Consider the following 20,026-nt stretch of genomic DNA (forward strand, 5'->3'; position numbering starts at 1 on the left):
ATGCTGTTTGCTGGAGTGCCAGCCTCAGCCGGGCTCACATAAACTCCTTTTTTCTCACTTTATAGGCCTCAACTTGTTTTCCAGGTTGAAGCTTGTATGTAACCTGTTTCCTCTGCAAACTTCCATGGTCTTCCATTGCTCCCTACTGCTTTGTAAATGCTTTAGCTTGAATGGAGGCTTGTGTAATAGATAATCTAACTGTATTTTTAAAAATGTATTTGATGGACACATTATTAAGAAAAGCCAGTGACTCTTCCTTTGCAGAGTTAGTACCTTGTAAATCCTGGTGTGTTCCTGAAAACTCCAGATTGTGCCTCTGACTGTCCCCTCCAGTGACTGCCCATCCTGCTGCTCTAATGACATGTTCTGAGCTGCTTGGAAATATGTCATTCCTCCTCTTCTTCCTGTAAATATCCAAGTCTATTTCCTCTTTGTGGGAACACAATGCATCTCCACTTCATAGCTGAATGATTTTTCTCTGTCTGTTTGCATAATGGGCATAATAATGGCCCTCATACTGCTGTTTCTTAGATTCATTACAGTTAGGGATAATGAAGATGGGTTGTGGAGATGATTGCATAACAATGTGGATGTAATGTTACTGAACTGTATGTATACTTTAAACAGTCCAGGTGGTAATTATGTATGCAGTTGGCCCCAACACAGAGGACTGACTCAAGAGACTGGAGCATCTCAGGAGTTTAGTATCCCAGAGTTGTTCCAGAATTAATCCCCTTTGGAATTTGAGGGATGCCTGTAAGAAAGTAAAGCTGTAAAACACAATAGGCAATTCTTTTTTTTTTTTTAATTTTGTATTATATTTTTGACAATCTTTACATAGTTAATTAGGGTAAAAAGGTTCAAGGGCTTTAGGAAAGTGGGTAAGACTATTATTTCCATATTGTTTCCTTCATGTATCTGAGGTAAAGGGGGAGATTGAGGGAGAAGCCCCACCCAGTTTCTCACCCACCCCAGGTCCTGGATGTGGGGCACGCTCCAAGGGTCTTGCTCAAGTGGTTTTGATAGTTCACCAGTTATGAATCGCTGCCAGTCTTGCCACTCCAAGTACGATGAGGTCACTGAAGAATCCACTGATTGACACAGTCCATCATAGAGTCTCCATTTGTCCAGTATTTCACTGCCCACATATAACTGAGGTGGTTGATTGACTCGTTCTGTCTTCTGTGTTTTATTGGTTAGGGTTCTGAGACCGGCAGTTCGATTGGGGAGATCCCCAAAGAAACTCTGTCTGAGGTGTTCTCAGACCAGATTCTTGTATGTACTAGTGGGTACAGGGCCCAGCACAGTCCATTGCCCCAATCAGCTGGTGGTTGCAATTGCTGGGTTGGTTCTGTTTTCAGCCCCGACTTCCACTGGAATCAATGGGTGTTGCAGTCCAGCCTGGTTCTGCCCAGCACATACTCAGCCCTCGCATAAACCAGTGGGAGCTGCAGCCTAGGTTGGAGCGACCCATGATAACCCCCACCAGGCCCACCCCCTACCCTGGTTTGCCAGTATGTGTAGCAGACTAGTCCAGTTTGTCCCACATCCCGTTTGGCTCTTGTACATGTCAATGGGTATTGAAGCTTAGTTCCATCTAACCAGCTCAACTATCCAGCCCTCACAGATGTTGTTGAGTGCCTCTCTGTCTAGCCACCCCAGCCCCTGTCCTAGTTTTCGTGCCCTCCCGTGGTAGTGGTAACCCAAGAGGGAGGAGCCCACTATTTCCCTCCCAGGTCTCTCTCTCACTCCTGGATTATGCCCTCTCCAGGTGGTTCTGTGGTTTGACTTGACAGAATTAGCCCCCAGTGCCAGCTTCTGCCAGCTGATGCTGCAGCTAAGACAATGGGCAAATCTTAAGGGATGTATACCTAATAACGAATGCCCCAAAGCGGGAAGCAGTGTGGACAGAGGAGGTGTGCAGTGCCCTGCTTAGCACCTGCTCTCTTTTTGTTCTTCTGTGTTCAATGCTGCCCTCAGACAGCTCTTACACTACCCATTCTAATTAAAATACCCACGCCCCAAATCATTCAATAGCTCTATTTTCTTTTTCTCAGTAGGCCTCAGTAACAACATGATGCTTTATTATTTACTAATCACCCTTCCTTGAGTCTCTCCTACCAAAGAACAAGCCCCATGGATGCTTCACTGTCCTTCTCATTGCATATGCCCAGAGCCTGGACCACAGCCTGGGATACCATACTGTATGCTCAAATTTTTTTTCAATATTTTTTGAATGAATAATCTCTGTAACTGCTTACTACTATGTTACTGTATATTTAATCTACTATTTAATCTGTTTAATTCTCTTTATTGAAAAAATGATCCTATACAGTTGTTGTATTCGTTTTTTTAAAGTTATTTTTATTGGAAAGGCAGATTTAGAGGAGAGACAAAGATCTTGGGTACGGTGGTACGGTTTTCATGTTGTGATGCGCCCAAGAAAGTGAATTTTGTTTATAGAACTGTGGAGGCGTCCCTCTGTTCCCTTCCAAGGAAGCGCCACTTGTTCATTTTCCGCGACCGATCTAGGCGCCCCGCGCTGGTTTTGACAACCCGGTTTAGCTACAAGTTCAGGCAAGCTTAGCTCCCAGCTTGGGGAAATCCTGGGACGCCGGCACCTCCGCCCTCCTCAGGGATAACCTGGGTGGCCGACCCCGGTGGGCATGACTTCCAGCTCATCCAATGGACGGGGCAGAGTGAGCGGCTGTGTAAACAAACCCAGCGGCGAGGGTTCCCCCACGTGGGCCCGACGCCAGTCGCCCAGTGCACAGCCAGAAACTGCGTCGCGTCCTGTCAGCCAGTCAGAGACGAGGCTCCCCGCAAGGAGGCGTTCCATCCTGAGGGAGCTGAAAGACAGACGTCAAAACCAATCTGACTCTGGAGCTTCCAAGGGAGTGGGCGGGCGCTGCATAGCATTGAGACCAATAGAAACCACAAATGTCCTCGCAGCCGCCTGAGCGGCATCCTTTTTGGCCCAATAAATGGATGGGGCGGTGCCCGGCAACCAATGGCTTGGGTCCGGGGGCGGGGTAAGGTGCATTAAGAGGCACCCAGGCGAGTGCTTCTGGCGGTTGTCCCGAGCTGTGGTTCACGTTTGGGTGCGAGAGGCCGACACTGTGCGGGCGCCGGCGACCTCTGCGGCGGGCAGCGACGAAGAGGGCTCTTGGAGGAGTGGCAGCCGACGATCTGAAAGAGGAACCTGTGGTCAGTCCAGGTGGGTTGGGGCCGCGGAGGAAGGGTCCTGCGGGAGCCGCCGCTCTCACAGCCCGGTGGAGCACCCAGCGCCTCCCTTTCGGCCGCGCTGGGGGCGTCGGGCGCCTGTCTGCCTGCCTGCCTGCCTAACCTGTCAGGAGGGAAATCCTGGGCGGCTCCACGTCGTTCCTCGGCGACAAGGGGGTATCCGCTGGGGTGACCTGCCTCTCGCGGACCTTAGGAGACCTTAGTCCGGGTCCCCCCCGCATAGGTAACTGCCCCTCTTCATCTAAGTTTCTGGGTTCCTTCCCGCCTCACCTCAGCCTCCCGCAACGCTGGGACCGGGTCTTCGGGCTGTGCGTGTCCTGACGGCCCCGGGTGCAGCACAGTTAGGTTGCATCCCCATTCCCGCCCCGAGGCTCCGGGAGGAGTGGTGCGTGCGGCCCCTCCCCCGCTCGCGCGTGATCTGCGTGTCTTGGTCTCTCACCACCTCCCCGTGCATCCGCAGAGCTGAGCCGACTGGGGGACCTTGGGCACCTTTCTTCTGCCTGGCCTGCCGCGTCTGAATCCCGCACCCTCTCCCACCTGCTGAACCTCATCCCTCACTTCTCAGAGACTAACATTTTCCACCTTCCTCTTCCCTGTAGCCCAAAGGTGAACGCGAGGGGCGCAGGAGAACTGGAGAGAGTCCGGCCGGATACCCTGACCTGGGAGCTGTACAAGGTTGGGAACTCTTCACTTGTGTTGTATGGGGGTAGCTTGTGGTCGGCTTGCTCGCTATCTCGAACCTGTGTCCCCGGACGGTTCTTTGGGTGGTAGTTGCTGGGAACAAAGAAAAAAACAGGTGAAAAGACTTTACTGGCAATGAGGGATTTAAAATGTTTGATTGTTGTTGTTGTTAAGTAGATGGGATTGGATTGAACTTTACACAGCTTGGCTTAGGAAGCTGAGGCCGAGAAGCCAGGTAAGGGCCGGCTTGGCTGGCTAGTCTCTCCTAAGAGGTAAGAGGTACTATGGCTATACAGCTCACAGCCTGTGAGTGAGTAATGGCAGTCCTGAATCTGTTGAAAGACGCTTTTCCTTTTCTCTTTTCATGGGGAATTTTTATGCACCTGCCTAGTGTGAATGTGTTGGTTTGCTTTCCTGTAGTATTGGTTCATGCCATATGTTTCTAGATAATAGGCCCCAAGCAGGTTGTGCCTAAATAAAATTTATGCCAAGGATTTTATGAGGATAACTAGCTTACTGCTCTTAACTTTTGAGGTTTGAGAGGTTTGAAAACATTAGGTAGTAGACCATGAGGGTTGTGCTTTGGAGATTGGAGGGAATGGAAGTGTTGAAGGAAGACTGAAAGCCTTCTCAGGCAGTGGGGGTGGGGAGGAATATATATGCATGCAAAACCTTGTAAAGTCTTATAAGTGCTTAATTTTCTGACTTGATGTAAACCTGAATTATTATTCCTAGTTACCAAAGGAGAGATGTAAGCTGTGAATTTAACTCTTTGTGTTTGGGCCAGGATTTTGCAAACTTATGAAAAAGTCTTACTGCTTTCTTTATCCTCTTTGTAACATATATCTCACTGTGTCTCCCTGTATTTGACTGTGATTGTATTGTATCTATATTGTATCTAAGTCTGTTAGAGTGTATCCGAAGGAATGTATACTCTGAGGTGGCAACACTGTGTGATGAGCCATATGTTTGAGCCTTACTAATGAATCACACTAAACAAGAACGGAGATCTGTCCCAGCAAATGTCCAGGTATCTAGAACAATCAAAAGGATTTATGACAGACTTTGAACAGTCATCAAGGAAAAGTCGTGGACAGATTGCAAGTCTGGAATTGTTCCGACTGGAAATAAGTTTAAGGCTGTGATTGAAAACCAATTTTAGTACAGTCTCTTCAGGTGTATTTATGCTTAGTAATTACCCATTTACAGATTTAGAGGATTATAGCTGGGATTTCTTTCTCTAAAGATCTTGACCTATAAACCAAGAATTAAATGCAGAGACATGTTCTGCAATTTGGCATGTGAGCAACACACAGAGAAACACCGTGGCCCTGTGGTCTGGGGCCTCGTCTCCACCTGCTGGTGCCCTGCCCACTGCTGCTTCCTGAATCTGTTTTTCCCCATACCTCTGGGAGGCTCTCCATAGGTGCCTCACTCTCCCTCGAAAGTCTTTTCCATGACCTTACATTCTGGATGAAGTTGTTTCTTTAGAATCTTTATGAAGTCTGTCTCTACCTCATTCAAATGATTATTATATTTTCCTTTTTCAATTATTTCATTATAAATAATTATAAGTGTTCTTCATTATTCACAGTAGTATGGCTGGTAAAGTTACCTAGAATGCCTAATTATCAATACTAAACTATTGCTGCTAGGGAAAGCAGAACATGTGTACATGTATGCACCTGCGTATGTTGATTATAATCTTGAATCTCAAAAACAGTTTGTCCTGGTAGCTCATGCATTTTCTATTTTACCAGAGAAGATGGAGTTCAGAAGTGTTAAGTCATGGGCCTAAGGCTGCTCCTCTAGGCACTGCTAGAGCTAGGCATCAAGTTGGGCTGGCCCCAGAGCCAGGGCTTTTTACACTGCATTGCACCACCCTCTGCTGTCCCTGGCCTCAGGTGTTTCCTATGACAATTGGAGCATTGTCTCATTCCACCTGACTTTGGAACATGTGCAAAGAATAATTTTTTATAAATCTCTGTGTACATGTTCGTGAGTGATGCCTCAATCTCCACAAGTGTTAATGTTGGGGTTACGCGTTTTAGTGAGTAGGCAAATTTACCAGTATGAGTTCTGCAAATGAGAGAATCTGGAATCCATTTCATGGTTACTTCCAACACGTATCTTCTGTAAAATGTATCTTTAACTTCTTTGATAACATGTTCAAAGATTCATTCAACAAATATTTTTAATCTTTTACTATAGTCCTATTCTACTTCAGGCTGTTGTGAATATCCAGAGGTTTGACTTATATGTGAGAAAGAAAGACTGCCAAGTAAGGACACCGAGAACCATATTCCATCTGCCTAGGAGATCACAGGGAATATGAATGCCCTCAGAGGCTGAGAACTCTGAGGTCACTCATTTCCTGTTGGATTTCCCACACAGGATGGTAGCAGCCCCAAACCCTCTCACAGGGTCTGGTGACATCAGAACTACAGCCAGGAGCCCTGGGTGGTACTCAGAGATAAAAGGGTTTTAAATCTCCTTTTGGACTCAGGAGAGGAGCTTTCTCTGATTCTTATCTAGTTCTAGCCTTGGCTCCCAGGCCTTTCTTACACCGACCATCAGGGTTGCTTGTGAGCCCCAAAATTAGTTCAGATAGACAGATACTAATAAAGATCAGTTAGTTGATAATCATGCAGCGTGTACCTTACTGATCAGGCTTCCCATGTGGCTTTTCAGAGAGACAGAGAGAGACATAGACATAGATTTAGAAAGTCTGAAACAGCCAGGGAAATGGCCAACTAGCCTATAATCACTCAGCCTGTACTTACTGGCCAGGCTCCCTATTTGTTTCTCCTAGACTTTACTAGGTAGGATGTAGAGTTAAATTCTTCCTCACTCACTGAGTTGTTGGGGATTTCCCTGCTCACCTGCCTAAAACTTTTCTATTCTTCAGTTGTTAAATGCAAGGTTCTGTAAAACCATGCTTAATCACTATATGCTGCAAAGTTTAAATTGTGGCTTAATTTTCTTCCCCCAAAAAACTTTATCAATTTATGACTGTTAATGCTAAACAAGATGTAACTGCATAGAAACTTTGATGTTAAGATTGTACTTAGCTGTTATATATATGATGGATGTTAATGTTGATGCCTCCATTGTTAAGAAAAAAAAAAAAGAATACTTTTTTAATAGCCAGAAAAAAAAAAAGAAAGAAAGACTGCCAAGTCTGCTCAGGAGAGAGGTCCGGGTTGGAATTATAAATTGAATTGACAAGGTAAACCTGGCGTGCCCTTTCCTGTATCACATTCCCAAGCATATTTTCAGAACATTGTGTTCCCTTGTGCATTAACTCTTCGGTTTGAGTTTCTCTACATTGACCTTGACAACCTCCACCTGTCATTTGTTGATTTTGAGGCCACTCATCCATGTAACTGGCAAAATGGTACAGACGAGTTATACTCATCTGGCCTTTCAATTCTGGCTCTACCGCCTGCCAATTGAATAACTTCAGTCAAGCTCTTGGACTTTTCAGCTTATTTCTTAATTTCAAACATGGTGGTATGATGTTAGATCCTATGAGTTGCAAGGAAGAGGCACACATACAGTGCCTTTGGTGATGGGGAATCATCTCAGTGGCTGTATTTTCTCATAGCTCCAATGCTTCCAGAACCTTATAGAAGATTAACATGCAGTATGCAGGATAGGATCTAAGCATTGGACAGCTGGCTGTTTGGCTTTATTCATGTGACATTTCTGTTTGCCGAGAGTATCTGAGTAGGTTGCTCTGTTATCTTCTAAAATGGAGTTATCCCCATTTTGACAGAATTTTAAGCCAAGTTGAAATTGATTTTGATCTGCCTCAAGTTCAACTTGAGTGTTTTCTTTGTCTGAGGTGCTGAGCCTTGTTCTAGTTGCTTGTAACTACAGAAGTAGGGTTGGTTTGACACATTTTCTGTCTCAGACTATAGCATATGCAGTAAGAAGTCCTTAGAGACTTTTTTTTCCCAGAAAAATCTGAGAGTGTAACAGTTTTAGAGTTTCATGGTCTGTGTTCAATTCAGAACACCTATTAACATGATCATAGGTAATGTTTAATAAAGCATTTATCAAAATAATATGTCAGCTGTTTAATACATCTTCTTGAATTTGCATTGGATATTATTACGTCGTGGTTGTTTGTTTATATGGCCGCCTTCCTTACCAGACAATGAGCTGCATAGGAGTTGATCCACAGCTTCATGTTTCCATTCTTGTCACCTAATTAAGATCCAGTGAAATGGGTGCACAAATGTATGATTTGATGAGTTTTCAGCTCATTTGAAAAGGTTGAAAGAATATTAATGTTTCCCAGAATAGCCATTAGTTAAATGAATTCTTAAAGAATAACTAGGAAAATTTTCCAGGTGGATAAAACCTTAAGACAGCAGTCCAAGCAGAGACCAGTAGGGTCAAGGTATAGATATAAGGACTCCCAGTAAATTTTTTTTAAAAGAAGATAAACAATTTAAAAAATCACCTGGGAGAGGCTGTCAATGTGGCACTTCAGGTCAAACTGCCATCTGCAGTATACCATATAGCACCAGTTTGAATTCCAACTACTCTGCTTCCAATCCCTTTCCATGCTTATACACCTGTGTAAGCGATGGAAAGTAACCTAAGTAGTTGGCCCCCCTGCCATTCTCATGGAAGACCTGGATGGAATTCTTGACTCCTGATTTTGACCTGGCTTAGCTAGGCTATCACAGGCATTTTGGCAGTGAACCAACAGATGGAATCTCAAACTCTCTCTCTTTCACATACAACTTAAGAGAAAAATAAGTTAATTTTAGGGAGATAGCATAGCATTCTCAGGTTGTTGACAGTGATCATTAGCAGCTTATAAATTTGGGTATTGATTCCTGTAAACTAGTGTGCTGTGGAAACCATTGGCTTCTTCACCACATAGGATTCTCTTGGGTCCCACACTGTTCATGAGGCTGAAAATATCATCAAACTTATTCTCAAGGAGCTTTCATGCAAATGGATGAGTGAATGAATAACTGATTTATCCCGTGACAAGTGAAATAACAGATGTGAATACAGTGCTCTATAAATCAGGGGGAAAGGAATGGTTAATATGTGGATGGAGTGCTGGGGAAAGATTTCTTAATAAGGAGATATTTCAACACTTTGGAAGCACTAATCAGAAATAAGACTGACTGGAGGAATATATCCATGCACATCTCACATAGTTGAAGAGATCTAAGCCCTTGGGTCATCTTCTGCTATTTTCCAGGCACATTAGCAGGGAACTAGGGATGGTGATGTTACAGGCAGCAGCATAATTTGCATCACATCAGATTCCAATGGTTAAGATTTTTGATGAGCCTGTTTTCTATTTTTTGTTCATATTCATGTATATATAAAAATTGCTTTTAAAAATGCAAATGGATTCATCATGGGTATTCTGTTTAGTCATTTTGTTTTTATTCTCTTTATTTTTGTGAGATAAATGCCTGAAGGGATTGTCCAAGGGATTCTTTTAGTCTTACTGTATTGTTCTGTGTAATAAGAAAGGGAACTGAATTTTCTACCTAGTAAATAGGTGACTATGATGATGTAGTCTCCTGAACCACTTCAAAGGCTTCATCAAAGGCACTTTCAGAATAGGTAGGTGGTTGTGTCTTTATAATGTGTTACTGTTTGCAGTAGTGTGAACAGGGATGACTTCAGTATCCATCAGTAAAGGATTGTTGCATTAAGTAGCAACCCAAACTGTGTATGGTTGCAAAGGAGAATGAGAAAGAGCTGTGTTCTGATGTAGGAAACTCTAGGATGGATTGTAAGTTTAGAAAAAAGAAACACAATACAGTGTAGTGATACAGTGTGACACTTCCTGAGAGACAAAGTGCAGGTTAATAATGCTCACGTAGATGCATATTTGCAAAGAGTTATTTTGAAATATAAGAAACCAACTAAAGTGTTTAGCTGGAGGATATGAAATGAGTGAGATTTCACCACATTCTTCCACATATCTGAGTCATTATATAATTAAGTCATTTAAATAATGTGCTGGTATTAACTTTTTAGAAGTCAGTCCATGAGTGAATGGAATCAGATTATGAGAAGATTGACAAAGATGAAGGATCTGAGGAGCTGTCATCCTTTTGGTTCCAAAGGCACATAGCCACACCAGCAGTTGGCATGAATAGCCCCAGGAAGCCTGAGATAGCTTTTTGCCTTTATTTGTATAGTTTAAAAATACTTTGAGAGTAATAGAAAAATTTAAAACAAAAGTGTTTCCAGATTGCAGTCCTCATTGTGGGTTTCTTTTTAATGTGTGTACATGCTATTATTGCAATTACATTTTTCATTTCAAATTTTTCTATATGGTTCTATGGGAAGGCTACAAAAAAAATGAAGGTAGGTAACTTAATATAGTGCATGTCACAAAGTGAGCTGGTCTACTTCAAGAGGGGAAAATGCCAGTGTGTAAGCCTACCTGTGACATATGTGAAAACACTTTTAATTGAAAGTATATATTTGGTTTATTTGAAAGGAAGAAAGAGAAACAGGACAGGCAGACAGGGCTCTCCCATCTGTTGGTTCAGTCCCCAGATGCCTGTGACAGCAGGAGCTGGGACTGAGCCAGGGTGATGCCAGAAGCCATGAGCTCAATCCAGGTCTCTACAGTTACTGAATGCTTGCTAAGAACCCACCCCCCTCCCTCCCTCTGTCCCTCCCTCCCACCCTTTCCCTCTTTCATTCTTTCTTTTTTTCTAAGATTGATTTGTTTTCATTGCAAAGTCAGATATACAGAGAAGAGGAGAGATAGAGAGGAAAAACTTCTGTCCAATGATTCACTCCCCAAGTGACTGCAATGTCCGGTGCTGTGCCAGTCCAAAGACAGGAGCCAGGAACTTCCTCCAGGTCTCCCACATGGGTGCAGGGTCCCAAGGCTTTGGGCAATCCTCTATTGCTTTCTCAGGCCAGAAGCAGGGAGCTGGATGGGAAGTGGAGCTGCCAGGATTAGAACCGACGCTCATATGGGATCCTGGTGCATTCAAGGCAAGGACTTTAGCCGCTAGGCCACGGCGCTGGGCCCTCCCTCTTTTTCTTTCTCTTTCTTTCCTTCCCTCCTAATTTTTATTTTTATTGGAAAGGCAGAGCTACAGAAAGAGAAGGAAAGACGAAGATCTTCCATCCGCTGGTTTGCTCCCCAAATGGTCAAAACAGCCAGAGGCAAAAAGGTCAGAAGCTAGGAACCTTCTTCCAGGTCTCTCACACATCTGCAGGGTGCAAGGGCTTGAACGATCCTGCATTGCTTCCCCAGGCCATAAACAGAGAGCTGAATCGTAAACTGAGCAGCTCGGACTCAGACCAGTACCTATATGGGATACCTACCTGCACTGCAGGCAGAAGCTTAGTGTGCTATACTGTAATGGCCCCCAAACCAATTATTTTAAACTTTAGTCTATAATTCTGTGTGAAAGGAGAACATCTGTTTTTGTTTGACCTTGGTTCTTCTGTTTTGAAAGGCAGACTAACCCCAACATTCTTTTTAAAATCGTCTGCATGTTTGAGATGCAACTTTTAACATAATTCAGATTATTTCCAGACTCTATTTCATTGGTATTTTTATTCCTATGCTTTTACATTATTTTAATTCATTTCATATTTCTCTTTAAAAAAAATCTGATTCTTATGTACTTTTTAACTCACTTAGAAGCCAGAATCAACTTGTCAAGTTTTCAAAAAGTTCTCTTTGCGTATTTCATTGGGATTTAACTGAATCTTTACATTAATTTAGAGAGACTGAACATTTTACAGCATTTTCATCCATTTATTCCTGTCATTTTAAATAATTCTCAATGAGGGTTTTTTTGGTGGGTGTCTGTATTTGAGAAGTCGAGAGCTTGATAGAAGGAGAGACTCCCATCCTCTGGATCACTTCCCAGATCTCCACAGAGGCCAGAACTGGGCCTGGTGTGAAGCAGGAGTCAGTGGGAATTCAGGCCAGTCTCTCACCTGGGTGGCAGGCAGCCCCAGTACTGGAGTCATCACTGTTGCCTCCCATGGTTCACATTAGGTATTCCAAGGTAGGAGGTGGGTGTCTTAAATGTGGTGCTAAATGCCTGCCTCTTGGATATTCAGTGTTGCTGTAGGAACTTTTTTTAAAAGATTTATTTATTTATTGGAAAGTCAGATATACAGAGAGGAGGAGAGACAGGAAGGAAGATCTTCTGTCCAATGATTCACTCCCCAGGTGAGCACAACGGCCGATGCTATGCCAATCCGAAGCCAGGATCCAGGAACTTGTAGGTCTCCCACATGGGTGCAGGGTCCCAAAGCTCTGGGTCATCCTCCACTGTTCTCCCAGGCCACAAGCAGAGAGCTGGATAGGAAGCAGAGCTGTCGGGATTAGAACCAGCGCCCATATGGGATCCCGGCACGTTCAAGGCAATGCCTTAAGCCGCTAGGCCATGCTGCCAGGCCCGGATTTTTTTTTTTTTTAAGTTTGTTTATTTTTATTTGAAAGATGGATTTTATAGAGAGAGAAGGAGAGAAAGTCTTCCATTTGCTGCTTCATTATCGAAATGGCTACAACAGCCAGAGTTGAGCTGTTTCAAGTTAGGAACCAGGAGCTTCTTCCATGTCTCCCATCTGGGTGCAGGGTCACAGGCTTTGGGCCTCCAGTGCTCTCACAGGCCACAAGCATGGAGCTGTATTGGAAGTGGAATAACCTTAGGACACTGGCACCACAGGATGGAGAATTTGCTGTACCACCACACTGGCCCTGGGATTTTATTTTAAGTTTAATTAATTTATTTGAAAGAGTGGCAGAGCAGAAGAGACTAAGAAAGATATTTTTCATCCACCAGCTCACTCCCTAAATGGCCGAAACAACAAAAGGGGTAGACCAGGCCAAATCTCCTGTCTGGGTCTCCCACTTGGGTGGGAGAAAACCAAGCACTTGAGCTATCATCGATTGCTTTCTCAGGTACATTAACAGCAAGCTGGATCAGAAGTGGAGCAGTGGGGACTTAAACCAGCATTACAGTAGGGATGCTGGGATGCTGGCATTGCAAATGGCCACTTAACTTGCTACATACCAACTGTGGTCCCTGTAATAACTTTTCTGATTAGTTCTTGGCTTGCACACATGCTATTGATTTTGGTGTTTATTTTATGACCACTCTCATTTAACTCCAGGTATTGTGTGTGTGTTTTAAGATATGTTTATTTTTGTTGGAAAGTCAGATTTACAGAGAAAAAGACCAAGAGAAAGATCTTCCTTCCAGTGGTTCACTCCCCAAGTAGCAACAACGGTCAGAGCTGAGCTGAACCAAGCCAAAGCCAGAGCCAGGAGCTTCTTCCGGGTCTCCCAATGGGTGGAGGATCCCAAGGCTTTGGGCCATTTTCGACTGCTTTCTCTTGCCACAAGCAGGGAAGTGGAACAGCCAGGACACAAACCAGCAACCATATGGGATCCCTGTACATGCAAGGTGAGGACTTTAGCCACTAGGCTATCGCACTGGGCTTGGGTATTTTGTGTTTTAAGATACACACAGAGCAGGATCCTATAGGAGCTCCGGTTCTTATGTAGGTTGCTCCACTTCCCGCCAAACTCTCTGCTTGTGGCCTGGGAAATCAGCGGATGATGGCTTAAGTCCTTGGGCCATGTTGGGAGACCTGGAAAAGCTCCTGGCTCTTGGCTTCAGATAGACTCAGCTCCCGCTGTTGCAGCCATTTAAGGAGTGGACCAATGGATGGAATAGCTTTCCCTCTTTTCTTTCTATCAATCTGCTTTAAATCTTAATTTAAATAAGATAACACAAAGAAACAGATCTCTTTTTCTACTGCTTTATTCTTCAAATGTCTGCAACAGAAGTCAGGAGCTAGGAGGTCATTCCAGATCTCCCACATGGGTGGCAGGGACCCAGCTGCTCTCAACCATCACCCATTGCCTGCCAGGGTGCACATTAGTAGGAAGCAGGACTTACGAGTGGCACCTGAACTTAGGGTGTTCCTTTGATGTGGGATGACATCGTCTGAACCTAGGGTCTTAAGTGCTAGGTGAAATGCCTGCCTGAGCTCCTACTGTTATTTAATATATTTTCTTTTTTTTTTTTAAGATTTATTTTTTATTTTTATTGGAAAGGCGGATATACAGAGAGGAGAGACAGAGAGGAACATCTTCCATCTGATGATTCACTCCCAAGTGAGCGCAACGGGCCGATGCTATGCCGATCTGAAGCCAGGAGCCTCTTCTGGGTCTCCCATGTGGGTGCAGGGTCCCAAAGCTTTGGGCCATCCTCGACTGCTTTCCCGGGCCACAAGCAGGGAGCTGGATGGGAAGCGGGGCTGCCGGGATTAGAACCGGCGCCCATATGGGATCCCGGATGTGCAAGGTGAGGACCTTAACCACTGCGCCACCGCGCCGGGCCCTATTTAATATATTTTCAAAAGATGTTTATTTGAACGGCAGAGTTACAGAGAGAGAATGAGAGAGATCTTCCATGCACAGGTTCACTCCCCAAATGGCTGCAAAGCCTATACTGGAACAAGTCAAAGCCAGGAGTTTCATCTGGCTCTTACAGATGCTTGCAGGCACCCAAACATCTGAATCGTCTTCTGCTGCTTTCCCGAGTACAATAATACAGAGCTGGACTGGAATGGAGCAGTCAGGACTTGAACTAGTGCCCATATGTGATGCTGATGTTGCAGGTGGTGGCTTAACTAGCACTGCCACAAACACCAACTCCTCTAATAGATTTCTGTGGATTCTTAGTCATAGGATCTTGTGAAAAAAAATCATTATATATTTAGCAATTCAAAATAATCTTGCCTCCTCTTTTCAATAGTTACATCTCTTGTGGTGTTTTTGTTTTGTTTTGTTTTTTGGGGCTTTTTTAAAGATTTCTTTATTAGAAAGGCAGATTTAAACAGAGGAGAGACTGAGAAAAAGATCTTCCACCTACAGGTTTGCTCCCCAAATGGCTACAATGGCTGGAGCCGAACCAATCCAAAGCCAGGAACCAGGAACCTCCTTGGGGTCTCCCTCATGGGTGCAGGGTCCCAAGGCTTTGGGACATCCTCGACTGCTTTCCCAGGCCACAAGCAGGGAGCTGGAAAGGAAGTAGAATATCCAGAACACAAATTAGTCCCTGGGCCCGGCGCGGTGGCGCAAGTGGTTAAAGGTCCTCGCCTTGCACGCCCGGGATCCCATATGGGCGCCGGTTCTAATCCCGGCAGCCCCGCTTCCCTTCCAGCTCCCTGCCTGTGGCCTGGGAAAGCAGTCGAGGACAGCCCAAAGCTTTGGGAACCTGCACCCGCGTGGGAGACCCGGAAGAGGCTCCTGGCTTCGGATCGGCATAGTATCGGCCCGTTGCGCTCACTTGGGGAGTGAATCATCGGACGGAAGATCTTCCTCTCTGTCTCTCCTCTGTGTATATCCGCCTTTCCAATGAAAAAATAATAAAAAATAAATCTTTAAAAAAAAAACAAATTAGTCCCTATGGGGGTGCCTGTACTTGCAGGTGGAGGATTAGCCAGTTGAGCCATCAAGCTGGCCCTATCTCTTGTGTTCTTGACTAATTACACTGGGTCACAGCACTAAAAGTGAACAAGTGCGCATGATAGTTGATATTCGTAATATTTTTACCTGTCTTTAATGTGGATGCATTAAAAATTTGGGAGAGAGATGATTTTGTGGATATGTTCATTACACTGAAGAAGCTTGATTCTTTTCCTTTTTTTAAAGTGTTTATTCTTGTCTAAAAGTAGTCTTAATAAAAATGGATATTGGACTTTGTCAGATACTTTTCTTGCAACTATAGAAGTGATCGTGGTGATATTTTTTTTTTCAAATATATCAAGCTATTTTTGAATTGCGTGGCTAACCCGTTTGAGCAAAGTTTTTTTAAAAAAGATTTATTTTTATTTTTATTGGAAAGTTACATATACAGAGAGAAGGAGAGACAACGGGGAAGATCTTCATTTGATGATTCACTCCCCAGGTGACTGCAATGACCAAAGCTGCGCCAATCCAAAGCCAGGAGCCTGGAGCCTCTTCCAGATCTCCCACGTGGGTGCAGGGTCCCAAGGCTTTGGGCCATCCTTGACTGCTTTCCCAGGCCACAAGCAGGGAGCTGGATGTGAAGTGGAGCTGGGATTAGAACCAGTGTCCATATGGGATCCTGGTGCATTCAAGGCGAGGACTTTAGCCGCTAGGCCATGCTGTCGGGCCCTAGTAAAGTAGTTTTGTTTCAGTGTTAAGTAAACTGAATTTTTTTTTTGTTTTATTTGAAATTATATTTGTGATGTGAAAAGTGATCCATAGTTTTCATTTATGTAGTTTTGTTCAGTTCAGTGTGTTTAGCTGCTTGTACAAAAATAATTACAATGCTCTCTGCACTTTGTTGTGCTTTGAAATATTTGAATGGGAATTACCTGTTTTTGCTAAGTGGATGCTTTGTGGACTCTGTACTTTGGCAACTGTTTAGCATGAAGTGCTCTCAGCAAAGTGAAGTTTTAGTATACTGATGTTGGGCAAACAGAAAGAGAATCGAATGATCGAATGAGAGTTGACTTTGTCAATGGTGTTATTGGTGTCTGTTAGCTAGGCTTTTGTGCTGCTCCTGGGGTTCCACACTCCCCATCAGAGGGCTCAAGATGTTGACTAGGCATTAACTGTTTTGTTCTGCAGCTTTGTAGCTATATAAAATGTGTCTGCAAGGGCTCTGCTTTGTTTCCACTGGAAGGCATATGGCAGTGAAACTTTGCCTGGTTGGAAGCTTTTGAAGAATGGGGGAGGTTCTGGTTTGATTGTGTTAACTTGGAAGTATAAGGTGAAAAGCTTTTAACTTGCTATTGAATGTAATTCTAAGATATAGCAAGTGATCCTACTTTTCTTCCGTTGAAAGTCTGATGTGTTTAGACCTGCTTGATGTTTCATTATAAAATTCTGAGTGTGCCAGAATCTGACACTGCCACTATGCTTTTTGTGAATTTGAGATAGAAGAGAATTTAAACTCTGTGTGTGTGTGTCTCAGAGAGAGAAAGAGAGAGAGAGAGAAAGAAATACTTGGTTGAGACTGATAATCCCTAAGTATGCTTTTCACACTAAATTTCTGATTGTGAGTGCTCGCTTCGGCAGCACATATACTGAATTTCTGATTGTGGCTTGTTTCTTATTTGATCCATAAAAAAATAAAACACATTTGACAGAGAATTAGAATAAGGAGAGTGTGTATTTTAACTGAAAGTGGTTTTTGTCTTATAAGATAGAATATGTGGTGTATGGAATCTCTTGCTTGAGACACACGTTTTTCTCCCAACTGCACACGTGTGCATGTGATCCCCTGGAGGCTTAGTACAACACACATTGCCAGACTTTCAGGTCTGGGGTGGGGCCTGAGAATTTGTTTTTCTAGCAAGTTCTCAGCTGATGCTGCAGGTCCCGACACTACATTTTTAAGAACCACTACAGTCTACTAAATGTAAACTCAAGAAATCTGGATCCAAAATAAAGCTTTGTTTGTTACTGGAGTGTGAGAAACACGTGTTACAGAGCAAATCATGAAAGATGCAGCCCTTACTGTGGTTGTTGCAGTAAGCACAGCTGAGAAAGACAGGATTCCAATCAAATAGCATTGGATGAGTAGCCCTGTGAGAACAGGAGTGACTTATGTGCTTTTTGTCTCCCACTTGGTATTTAGCTTTGTTTTAGATGGGCCTAGTTCATTTAAAAAAAAAATGGTGAAGGGCTTTACTTACTACAATGAAAATTTTATGTTTTGTGTTTATGTTATGTGTTTTTAAGGTGGCATGTTTATCGTTATATGTCTTTAGACAGTTTGAAAGACTAAGACGCCTTTTGTCAAAACCAGAAATCACCAGAACTATTGCATCTCACTAGATGATTGGAGAACATAGTATAACATTAAGTGTGCTGTGGACTCCAGTTTTGAAGGCCAAAAATCATAGATCTGGCATAGAAACTGGAAAGTGCTATGAAGGAATCGATGAATATATTCATGCATATATACAGGCATGTGCATATTTACATATTTTTCCAGGGCCTGCATTGTGGCACAGTATGTTAACCCACTACCTGAAAAGCTGGCATCCCATTTGAATGTCAGTTCTAGTCCTGTGTTGCACTTCCCAATCCAGCTCTCTGTTAATGTACCTGGGAAAGCAGTGCAAGATGGTTTCCTGCCATCCACATGGACAACCTGATTAAGGCCCCTGGCCCCACCCCAGCCATTGTGGCCATTTAGGGAGTGAAGCAGTAAATAACTCTCTCTCTCTGTTTTTGTAACCTTTCACAGAAATAATTTTTCTTAGAAGTGTTTATTTCTGGCTAACAACAAGGATATTTGTACTAAGCATTAGCATCTTAATTAAAAAAAAAAAAGATTTATTTTTATTACCAAGTCAGATACACAGAGAGGAGGAGAGATAGAGAGGAAGATCTTCTGTCCAATAAATCACTCCCCAAGTGAGCGCAATGGCTGGTGCTGTGCCAATCTGGAGCCAGGATCCAGGAACTTCCTCCAGGTCTCCCAGACAGGTGCAGGATCCCAAAGCATTGGGCCGTCCTCAGCTGCTTTCCCAGGCCACAAGCAGGGAGCTGGATGGGAAGTGGAGCTGCCTGGATTAGAACCGGCGCCCATGTGGGATCCCAGCACATTCAAGGCGAGGACTTTAGCCGCTAGGCATCGTGCCAGGGCCAACGTTAGCATCTTATGTAGAATTTGGAGACTGAAGAGAAATAAAACTCTGGGAGCCACCCCTTTTTATAGAGCAGGTTTGCTGTGACGAGTTGTTCTTGCTTGTCAGCTCTCTAATTTCTGTGGTTCCACTGCTCACAGCCTCAGTTTCTGAGCTGACCAGCTAGTCCAGCCTAGACTGCTTGGAAGAATAACTGTGACAAACAGGGTGTCGGGGAGATTCCCCATGTGGAAATACTTAACATGTCACTCCCTTTATCACATAGGCAGCTCTTAGAAAAGAGTTTGTATAGGAAAAGCAGGGTAGCACTAAGCCCTGGAGAATGGACTGTGCCTTCAAAACTTGACTGCCTGTCCAGAACAGTCGTTTTGGAGGAAGGGGGGCGGAAGATGTGTATGCTCAAACCATTCGCACCATAATCTCCTACAAGGGAGCCTGGGCATCTGTATTCTTAGCAATTCTTGCAGGTGGTTTCACGTAGCGGGGTTTGGGTATCTGGGCCTGGCCTCAGATCAGACCAGTGCTATTCCTGAGATAATTTTTACCAGTCTGGAAAAAGAGCAAAAAGGGTCACATAATGTTTTTCATAAAGTTATTCAATTTAAAGATTAGTCTTTTATGTGAAGTTAAGGTTTTTCTGTGTGTTTAATGTTAAAATACTCTTTTCTAAAAGGATTTTGATAAAGACTTATTTATTATTGCTTCTTGACCTTTTGGCTAAGATCAAGTGTAAAGTATTTATTTCTTTTACTTGAAAGTCAGAGATAAAGAGAGGATCAGAGATCTTCCATCCACTGGCTCCCTCCCCAAATGGATGTGATGACCAGTGCTGGATTGGTCCAAAGCCAGGAACTGCTTCTGGGTCTCCCACATGGGTGCCAGGCTCAAGGCTTTGGGCTATCCTCTGGTAGTTTCCCAGGATATTAGCAGGGAACTGGATTAGAAGTTGAGCAGCTGATTCGAATCAGCACCCATATGGGATGCTGGTGCCAAAGGCAGGGGTGTTAGCCTGCTATGCCACCTTGCAGGCCTGATACAGCAGGGATTTTTTTGTTTGCTTGCTTTTTATTTTTTTAACCAACTTTACTTAGTTTTAGAAAAAAATTGTGTCCTATGTTGTCCTCAAAATATTTCCAAAAATTTACTGACTTATGAAATCCTAAAAACTGTTTTTACCATTCTTGGAAACTGTTGTTGAACTGCTTTGGAGTATTAGCTAACAGGAGGCCTGAAACCCTTGGGCCAGATGAGATGCAGAATTCAGAATTTTTCAGGTTTTAGAAAGATACGTTTCTGTTGCATAATGCATCAGTCAGTCTGGTATAACACCTTAGTCACACAGATGAACATTTCTGAATGAAACAGGGGTATTTGCAATAAGTAGAAGAAAAAAAAGTCACACCAGGTCAAGCCAAGTTTTGCTGTGAAC

General features: G+C 43.7%; 1 protein-coding gene across 1 annotated transcript in view; it reads left to right on the forward strand.

Annotated features, from left to right (window-relative positions):
- The first annotated feature begins 3,091 nt into the window (after positions 1-3,091).
- Positions 3,092-20,026, forward strand: part of PAIP2B (poly(A) binding protein interacting protein 2B) — a 39,677-nt gene continuing 22,742 nt past the window's right edge. Inside the window, exons 1-2 of the mRNA XM_040993236.1 lie at positions 3,092-3,217; positions 3,843-3,918. The gene's annotated coding sequence lies outside the window, so the exon portion shown is untranslated. The remainder of the gene's footprint in view (positions 3,218-3,842; positions 3,919-20,026) is intronic.

This window comes from Ochotona curzoniae, unplaced genomic scaffold (genome assembly GCF_017591425.1).
Source record: "Ochotona curzoniae isolate NIBS_2020 unplaced genomic scaffold, NIBS_Ocur_1.0 contig_883, whole genome shotgun sequence".
NCBI lineage: Eukaryota > Metazoa > Chordata > Mammalia > Lagomorpha > Ochotonidae > Ochotona > Ochotona curzoniae.